The sequence below is a fragment of the Gorilla gorilla genome, chromosome 13 (assembly GCF_029281585.2).
Source record: "Gorilla gorilla gorilla isolate KB3781 chromosome 13, NHGRI_mGorGor1-v2.1_pri, whole genome shotgun sequence".
Taxonomy (NCBI): Eukaryota; Metazoa; Chordata; class Mammalia; order Primates; family Hominidae; genus Gorilla; species Gorilla gorilla.
In genome coordinates, this window is record NC_073237.2 from 81,448,543 (window position 1) to 81,458,859 (window position 10,317).

A 10,317-nucleotide genomic window follows, 5' to 3' on the forward strand; every position below is an offset into this window, starting at 1 on the left:
ATTGAAAGATAAACTAAATGAAATTCTTCAAGCAGAAGAAAAAATATTCCTAGATGGAAACAAGGCAATAATGCAGGAAGGAATAAAGAAAATAAGAAAGGTAAAAATTCAGTAAAATAAAATAATTATTAACAGTAAAATCAATACTACATATTAGAGTTAAAATATATGTAATACAATATGACAATAATAATGCAAAAGATGGGAGAGGTGAAGTTAAAGCCTTTGAAGTTTCAGTATTATTAGGGAGAAGACAGCATGATAATAAGCCAAGTGAGCATGTTGTAATGTCTAGGGTAATGACTAAATAATGGTAAAAGGATATATCACTAACAAATTAATAAAGAGGGGAAAATAGAATAAAACTGAAGCAAAAGACACCATCAAGTTGATACCAAAACCAGATAAAAATATTACATGAAAGGAAAATTATGACCAACATTCCTGTGAACACAGATGCAAAAATTCTTAACAAAATAATAGCATGCTCCAGCTATGCATAAAAAGGGTAACATAGCATGCCTAAATGGGTTTTATTCCAGGAATTCAAGGGTGGTTAACATTTCAAAATCACTCAACGCAATTCCCATATTAACAGAAAGGGGGGAAAAGGGAGAAAATCTGTAGTCATACAAAGCACATTTGATAGCATTTAATACCTATTTGGGATTTAAAACAAATTATTGGAAAATAGGGAATACAATAAAACTATCTTAATCTCAACAAAATTGTCTGCTTAAAGTCCACAGTATACATTACATTTTATGGTGAAATATTGAAAGCTTTCCTTCTGCAATAGGGAATGAAACAAGGATGTTAGCTATCACCACTTCCATTTAAGATGGTACTGAGGGTCCTAGAAAGAAAACTAAATATAGACATACAGTATTAAACAGAAGAAATAAAACTATCATTATTTTCAGATGATATGATTGTATATGTAGGAAAAAAACACAAAAGAATCCACATATAAACTATGAGAATTAATAAGTGAATTTAGTAAGTTTACTGAAATATACTGTACAATATAGTATACTACACAAAATATACTATGCAAAATATACTGGTCACTATACAAAAATCAATTGTAGAATGCAAGTTAAAATAACAATAAAATACCACTAAATATCCACCAGAATTGCTAAAATGGAACAAAAATGAGCATGTAAAATGTTGGCAATGATATGAAGCAGCAGGAATTCTCACACACTGCTGCGGGAGTCTAAATTAATACAACTACTTTGACAAACCACTTAGTAGCATCTAATAAAGCTCAACATATTCATACCCAATGAACCAGCAATTTCACTCCTAAATGTATACACAGTAGAAATACACACATACTTGTATCCCTGAAAAAAAAATGCTCATAACAGAATCACTTGAAATAGTCAAAAGCTGGAACAAACCATTTGCCTATCAATAATATAATGGATAAAAATTATGGTGCTTTGATACAATGGGTTATTGTTATACAGCCATGAGAATAAACCAGCCAGATCTATAAGGATGAATATGACAAATATAATGCTGAATGGACAGAAGCCACACACTAAAAGCACATACTCTATGATTTCATTTGTATAAAGTTCAAAAAAAGGCAAAACAAATCTATGGTGATGAAGTCGGAATAGTGATTACCTTTGGGCATGGCGATTTTGGGGGGACATCACGAAGGAGGCCTCTTGGGTGCTGGCTACATTGTATATCTCTATTTGGGTGGTGATTAAATGGGTATGTTGCCCTTTCAAAAATGTATTGAGCTGTGCACTCAAGATCTGTGTGTCTTTATATATGAATGCTGCCCTTCAATGAAAAATTGTAGAGTCCATCAACAAAAATAACCATTGCTCCAGTGAACGTCTTTTATATACAAGAGATTCTGCTAAGATTTGTGAAAAATGAAAGATGTTTGGAATGGGAGGAGTAAATAGCCTGATTGGGGAGAGCGCACACATGTGAAAATACAAGTTAGAACACAGGCACAGGTATGCGAAGTGAGCAGATCTCTGCCCTTAGGGGTCTAAGCATGGAGGTCACAGGGCCTGCATGAATTTAGAAACTGTGGAGGGAGAATTGCCACACAGCTTACCCTTAAGTTCCTGAAAGAGGAGTTAGCCTCTCAGTCAGTTTGGGGTCTTTGTTTCCATATGTCAGTCAAGACAGATTTTAAACACACCTACTGAAAAGCAATGGTGACGAGGAGACTGGAGTCAGAAACCACACCCACTGGCTTCAAATCATGCCTCCACTTCTCACAAGGAATACAACTTTGGGCAAGTTAATTCTCAGCACTGGAAAATAAGAATAACAATAGTCCCTAACTTGAAGCCTAGCTATGAGCATTAAACAATTTAATGCAGGCAAGCTCCATACCAAAGTTCTCGGTACGCCCGGTGGCGTGCGCCTATAATCCCAGCTACTCGGGAGGCTGAGGCAGGAGAATCGCTTGAGTCCGGGAGGCGGAGGTTGCTGTGAGCTGAGATTGCGCCATTGCACTCCAGCCTAGGTGACAAGAGGGAGACTCCGTCTCAAAAACAAAAACAAAACAAAACAAAAGTGCGTGGCACATAGAAAGTTGTTAAGAAGTTCTTAGCTACCATTGATGAGCTCCTGTGTAGTAATTTGGGACAAGGTGGGTAACACATGAGGCCTCCCTCAAGAAACTCACACAGCAGCGGGGGATAGAGAAGTAAACTGGCTATACCCAGCCTGATAAAAGCTTTGCTATGAGCAGAGAGTAAGGAGTAATTTGTTCTAGCTACAAAAACCAGAGCAGGAGACATTTGAATTTCAAAGACACATAGCAATGGGCCATGCCTAGAAAAAGCTGCAGCAAGGGAGAGGCTATTAGTTGGAGAGGGAAAAAGTAAAAAAGAAGGCGCATCCAACTAGAGGAACCAGCTTGAGCTAAAATAAACCTTAAAGACTGAGCTATATTTAGAAAACAATGTGGTTCAGTGTGAAATAGAAACTAATTTAACACCAAAATGGATACAAATCAACTAGCATATTAACAAAAATTCTGTAGTGTATTTCAAAGCCAAGTAATAAATAAATATCTCTTGGTTTACCTATTTTAGGTAAATGATCTTTATACATTCACTTATTCATTCATCCAGCTGCCAAAAAGGACAACGGGTTCTCTTTCGGTCAATTCTCAACCCCAGTGGAATTGTCTGTAGCCTCATGTTGGCAATGCACACTCCAAGATAGAAAAGAACCATGGTAGTCAATTCTAAGGGGCCAGTCCTTGTCTCTAATTATTTGGACCAACAGGACAGGAGTAGATTTAGAAGCAATTTGTGAATTACCATAAAATGTGGCCAACGGGAACTGCCTCCACGCTGCAATGACTGGGGAGATGCTCAGAGACCATGAAAGAAAACAAACATGATCTGTTGATCATTAAAAGCAGGGGGCTTCTCTGAAGCTATATGTGGAAGCAGCATACTGTGTGGCATTTAGTCACTGCTAAATCCCAGGACCACTAAATGTTAACATCTGGGTTAATGAATTTTATTCATGAAGATCCTGGCTCCACCCAGGACTTTGACCTGGAGCCATGGAGAGCAACCTGACACATGATGGTGTGATTTAGTTAGCATCGATGGTGCTTTCCAAATGGGAAACCCAATCTCCTGCGTTGCCTCTCAGAGAGTATCACAGTACCACTGACTTCTGACTTGGGGAACCTGGGGGCCGAGCACAGAGTCAGAGTGGGGTGAGGGGTGATAGGAAAACAGGACTAGAAGGCAGGAGGATGGGCGGGGAGCACAGAGACTTGAGGATGGGGGTTCTTTGTCCACCATTCAAAGACTTTTTATGTGGATTTTGTAACTTGTCCAGCTCTTGTTCAGGTGCTGGGAATAAATCAGTGAATATAATTTGATTCTGTCCTTTTGGAATTCAAATTCTAGATGGAGGGAAAGCAGCACAAACAACTGTGAGACAATGTAGCATGTGCTGCAATAGAGATTGCACAATGCGCAACAGGTAAAGGGCAAGAGATGATCAAACCTTCCTAATCTGTGGACTGGAGCAGGAGAAATGCCAGTCAGTGCCGAAAGGACAGACAGGAATTTAACAGTCAGAGAGGAGCAATACACACACAAAGAAATATGCACAAAGATCCTGAGGTATGCAAGTGTGCAAACCTATAACTCTATATCAGTCCTGCCACAAATTAGTTGGATGACTACAGAAGCATAGTCTGTATCAGTTTCTTCTAAGATGGAAAATGTTACCACATCCCTGTCAGAAAATAATTCCATGATCCCAGGGCCAGGACCAATGGCTAACTTGGGATAATAAGGATGTAGGGCTCAGTGGGCAGAGCTACAGTTTAGGAATCCGAAGAAGCCCTTTGTTCTTTTATTGGTTGCTAACTCCTTCCAGCCTCCTCCTCACGAGCCTGATCCCTCTCCTTTGACGCAACACAGTAGGATTTGTGTGACTGGTAGAATTTGTTCCATCCCAACAGTGTGATTGGCAGGACTTGTTCCATTCCTAGGATCTTAGATTTGAAGATCAAAAGTCATCTCCACTCATCAATTTTGCACTGGAAACAGATTTATAAATATTCACCACTTGGAAATTCAATGTAAACATCTGATTTGTAAACTTGTTTCACTTAATTGAAAATTAAATTGAGTATTTTTACTTTGAAGTGCATAATTCTAAATTTCTACCAATAAAGAGAAAAGCAAAGAGCAAGAAAAACCTATCACCCATTTTGTTGCTAAGGAGACCCAATGTCCTTAAAGGGGATGTAAGAGGTGAATGCAGGCTGGGTGTGGTGGTTCATGCCTGTAATCCCAGCACTTTGGGAGGCCAAGGCGGATAGATCACCTGAGGTCAGGAGTTCAAGACCAGCCTGACCAACGTGAAGAAACCTGGTCTCTACTAAAAATACAAAATTAGTCAGGTGTGATGGTACATGCCTGTAATCCTAGCTACTCAGGAGGCTGAGGCAGGAATCACTTTAAACCCGAGAGGCAGAGGTTGCAGTGAGCCGAGATCGAGCCATTGCACTCCAGCCTGGGTGGCAAGAGCAAAACTCCGTGTCAAAAAAAAAAAAAAAGAGGTGAATGCAGTGAAGATAGTAGGTACTCAGGTTTTCTGAAGCTCTCTAACCAGCAGAAGTCATTGACTTGAGCTGATGTTTTTTTCTTTGATGGAATTTTGAATTGTATAAATTTTTATTGCAATCAAATTGTTTCAGTCTTGCAAATGAGTCCCAAAAATGTGCCACGTCCAGAAAAATAACTTTTTAGTAGTCTACTAACTTTAAAATATTAGGCATCAATTCAAAACTGCTCTGAGCTAGGAGATCCTGATGCAGCTGAAAAACAAAAAAAAGAAAGAAAGAAAGAAAGAATTTGTCTCCAGAATATAAAGGGAGGAATTCTAAAAAAAATACCTTCATCAGCTTTTAATGCATAACATTAAGACCTATCACATTCTATCATTAGTAACGCCAGTGACCTTGCAAAATGGAAAAAGGTATCAGATAAGCCACAACAGGAAGATCCTCCTGGAGGATCAGCTACAAGTAATTTGGGCTCCGGGAAGGCTTCAAATCTTGGTTTACACTGCACCAAGCAAATTCTGGAGGATGTGAGAAGGACAAATGCCTAACTCTTATTCAAAGGAGAAAAAGCGTGTGATCATTTTGCCTCTTCCACCCTATTATTATAGGAATTTCTCTTGTGAAAGTGTGGCTGTAGCTCTCTTGATTTTCTCAGAATTGAAGATGACAAAAATAGCCTTTAATTAACCAGCTACAAAGTCAGATAATGGCTTTTCTTAACCTCCAGGCAATTGCCTTGTGCTGGTCTGACACGTGTACCTTCAAGGTCATTCTGCAGTTTTTCAGAAAAGTAATTTATTTACTGTCATTTAAAAAGATTTTCCATGTTCAAGTAGTAATATGGAGTCCTGGGTGTGAGAGGGAAGGGGCCTGGCTCCCGAGAACCAGCAGATTCATCCGAAGGTCCTGACCTGTGTGAAGCTTTTCCTGGCCTGTAAACACGTCAGAATGACATTAGCCGTGTATTTACAAAGTATGCCCTGAGTGCGTCCATTATGCCTGGTCTAATGGAACTGCATTCCTCTAAGTGCTTTTTAAGTTGTGTAGACAGCATAGCCAATATCCCTTCAGGGTACTCGGATGCTTGACTGCCATAAACAGCAAGCTAGCCCCCACCAACCCAGGGTGATGCTAAACTGCTTTGAGATCTACTGAGACAGGAGGCACTGCCCCAGTTTGTCTTCTGTCACCATCTTTCCCGTTTGTCTGAGCCTCTGATATCCTTGTTTATTCAACTTTCCTAAACAGAGAACAAACTAGTGTCATCATTCTTCCAGGTGATTTCCATCAGTTGACTATCTCCCATCCACACACAATGTGCCAAACACCTCACCTGCGCTTTCTCATTTAATCTGTCCTCCACTCCAACCCAGTGAGTTAAGTACTATTACTAGCAACATCATACAATGAGAAAACTGACAATTACGAGGTTTAAATAATTAGGCCCAAGGTTACAGAGCTAGGAAGTGGTGGAACTTGAACAAGGTCCCTCTGAAGTTTAAGCTATACTCTCCTTCCTCTTGTATTTCATAGACCCCTGGAACTCCGAAGGATCATTAGAACCACGTCGTCTTCACTTTTCAAGAGGGGTTTTAACTAGTTAAAGTTAAACAGCTCATGGTTGGCAAAGTATGACTCCATTCAGATCTCCTGCCTCAGGACTGCTCTAGGCCCCTGAACAAACTCTCACCTGATTTCATTAAATGAAAAGATCTAAAGACTTAAGAGGGTCAATTGGGGTGTGTATAAGTGTAAGCCAGCAGCAATCAAAATACAATTATTGTATAATCCTAATTCATTAAAAATAAAAATTCTCTTCATCGTCTACTTGTTTTTCCTTAGCTATTAATATTTCACAAAGTCATTCATTTTGAACATTTTCCCTTTCTTGTGACGTTAATTATCTAACCAAGATCCTCTACCTTCATTAAAATCAGCAGGGTTTCCAGTAAGTGATAATGGACTTCATATTTTTCTAAGTATAAGTTTATGTGTATGCATATGTATATTTATATATCCATATGCATATATGTATATAGAAATAGTATTTTCACATCTAGAACAGAAAATTGGCCAATATTTGAAATACAAATGCCTTTACATTTAGGCACAAAAATATCTTATAATAATAGTAATATTTAAGCAGAGTGTTTGACCTGTAAATATTCTCATTGAGTATTTGAGGAACAAATAAACTTGGCGAGCATCCCTTCTGATTAAAAATAGGATTCTAATTTGTAAAACTTTAACTTGCATTTAGTCACTGGGCTTTTAGTTGTGACTGATAATACATCAATTATATGTAAAATATCCTAAAGCTTCTGACGTGCGAGCAAAAATAGGTCTAAAACACTGGAAAGAGACAAAACTTTCTGGAAAAAAAGATGTTCAGATATTCTTGAGAACTACTTTGAGGCTTAAAAAAATGACAACATATTCAGAAAGATAAAGCAAGAACTACATCATTTTACCACGATAAAGTGAAATAGACCAATGGATTTGATCCCACTATATTAGTAATGCAACATGAGGACAAGAGAAATTCACTGTCATCTACCTGTCCCGGAAGACACCAGCAAATGCATACTTAGAATCTTACACTATTTCAGGGAGTCCAGTTAATCAACCCTTCCAGCCCATAGGAGTATGTGTGTGTATGTGTGTGTATATATATATATATGTCTTGTGTTTTTAGATTATCTTTCTTTTAAACTTTATGCATTGGAAAGTTCTGTGAGAGCCCAAATTTCATAGCCTCCAGATAAACCTAACACTGAGCCCTAGATCCTAGGTCAATATTGACATATGCTGTTGCTGAGCTCCAACAGAAAAGATAAAGATGGTTTATATCCAAGTCTGACACCACAACAAACCACATCTTTTCCTAGTGGCATTCCAACAAACTAGAATCATCATGATGCAATCAGAGAAGCACTGTTTATTAATAAATGCTTTTATCACTGTTTTCTCATGTGGCAGGTCAATATAAAAAGCAGCATAAAAATAAATTAGCTAAGGATATGAGATCTTCCTTTCAGAAATAATATTCCACAAAAGGTTTAATGTCTTCCACTCAACTCAGGGCTGAATCCCTCAGGTCTCTCCCACACTGAGGGAGCCATGTCTGCCCTGCAGGGGAGCTTGCTCTTCTGGTGAAAGAATGCTTCCCAGGCCTTGCAGTTTCAAAACTGACTTAGGGAATGTGTTTGATAAGATAGCAGATCATCTGCTCAGGCAAGGTGTAAAGCAAGTAGCAGCAGACCAAACACTGAAATGAAACTTGCCCCATCACCGTGAAGCAAAACATGTGTCAGCTAAGCACCTTGGGACTCAGTAAATGGCCCTGCACCTAGAGCATTTACAAATGCAGCAACTTTCTCACTGTACTTTCAAATGGGAGAGTTTCCTGATCCCTCTCGCTGGATGTGCAACAGGGTTATGGCTTGCCTGTTCAGTTGCTCAAGCCCCTTGTGGGAGGGGGAGCACGCAGATGGGCAGGTGCAGAGGCCAGGGTGAGCGCTTTGGGCTCCGGCCCCATGGTAGTGTCTAGGGGCGGGTGCCTGCAACCTCAGTGTTACAATGCTGTCTTAGCCTTGCTATCCGTAGGTGACTTTTTTGCAAGGGCAGAGGGCCAGTGTGACAGTTTCTGTATCCCCAGCTCTTGCCCAAGGTCCCAGAAGAATTGGGTCACGCACGGACTTGAGGGATGAATGCAAGGTTTTATTGAGTGGTGGAGGTGGCTCTCAGCAGGATGGATGAGGAGCCAGAAGGGAGAGATGGAGTGGGAAGGTGATCTTCCCCTGGTGTTGGGTCATCCAGTGGCTGAATTCCTCTCCAGCCACCCCTGGCCAAACTCCTCTCAGCATTCAGGCATTCCTTCTCTACTCTCTGTCTCTGCTGTGTTGTTCCACTGTTTGTCTGCTTGTCTCATCTCCTTGTCTGTTGGTCTCCTCTGGAGCCTGGGGTTTGGGGTTGATATAGGTACAGGATAGGGGGCATGGTGGGCCAAAAGGCAATGATTTGGGCCTGAAAACAGGAATGCCTGTTCTCACTTAGGGCCATGGGTATCCAGGCTTGAGGGTGGGGCCTTTGCCAGGGAACCACCCTCTTCTACCCAGTATTTCCCTGTCTCCTGTTTGTATCACTTTGAAGGGGACAAACCATGTGTTGGACACTGGCTGTGACACTGGCGTGCTGTCCATGAAGCTCTTTCATTCCTTCATATATACTAAGCTCTCCAGAAAATGTCGAGGCACAGAAGATGCCAGAAAATTGTCCTGCAAGGTCCTTACCAAGCTTTTCTTTATCCTATCTTCGTGACTCCAATCACATCAACCTCTCTCTCCCGAAACCCTCAAATGACTTTGGACCTGAGATATTTGCATTTACCTTTTCTGCTTCACCCTATTTATTGTCCTTGTGCATGTGTGGTCTTTTGTCATCTCCTGGTCACCCCCCTCTACTCACAGGGCTTCAGGTATCAGCCTCCAGTTCTCATTTGGGCAAGCCCTGCTAATCAGCCCTCTCAGGGTTCATTGTAGGGCTTTGGTCTGAGAGCTAGGACGAGGTGTTCGTTTATCCCACTAGGCTTGAGCCCTGGAGGAATTGTCCCCAAAGAGCCTGAGAATGAAGATAATGCAGGGAGGATGACAGTGCCCAACTGAGAGACAGAAATATTGAGATCTGGTGGCTTATTGTCAGGCCTGAAGTTAGCTTGAAACTTTAACAGAAGTTAAGAGACAGTCAATTCCTATGTTTTGCCTAAGCCAATTCTAGCTGAGTTTTCTTTTGTTGGAATTGAAGCATCTCACTGATATATGTGTGCCATATTTTTTCAGCATATTTTAACCTCCTCAAAGACAGAACCCTGTTAAGTGTTCTCCCATAGCCTTAGTCTGATACAAAGTACATGGTAGTTATTCAAAAATGTGTTGCTTCATCTGTCTTCTGGATTGTTCTATTCCATTTAGTACTGAAACTAGAAAGCAGGCATAAATTTATAATGCCCATAGCAAACCCACTTTGTGGCTACAGTGAGTCTGGTGCTCCCCAAGTCAGGCACCGATTCTGAATTCTCAACATCCTACCTAATGCTGGCCACTCCTACCTCTTTACCATGTTATTCAAAACTCACAATCCAAATTGGGATTGACATAAACAAATGATCATATTTCTGTTTTGAAGTCACTTTATATTTTATTTATATGTATATATGTATATTAATA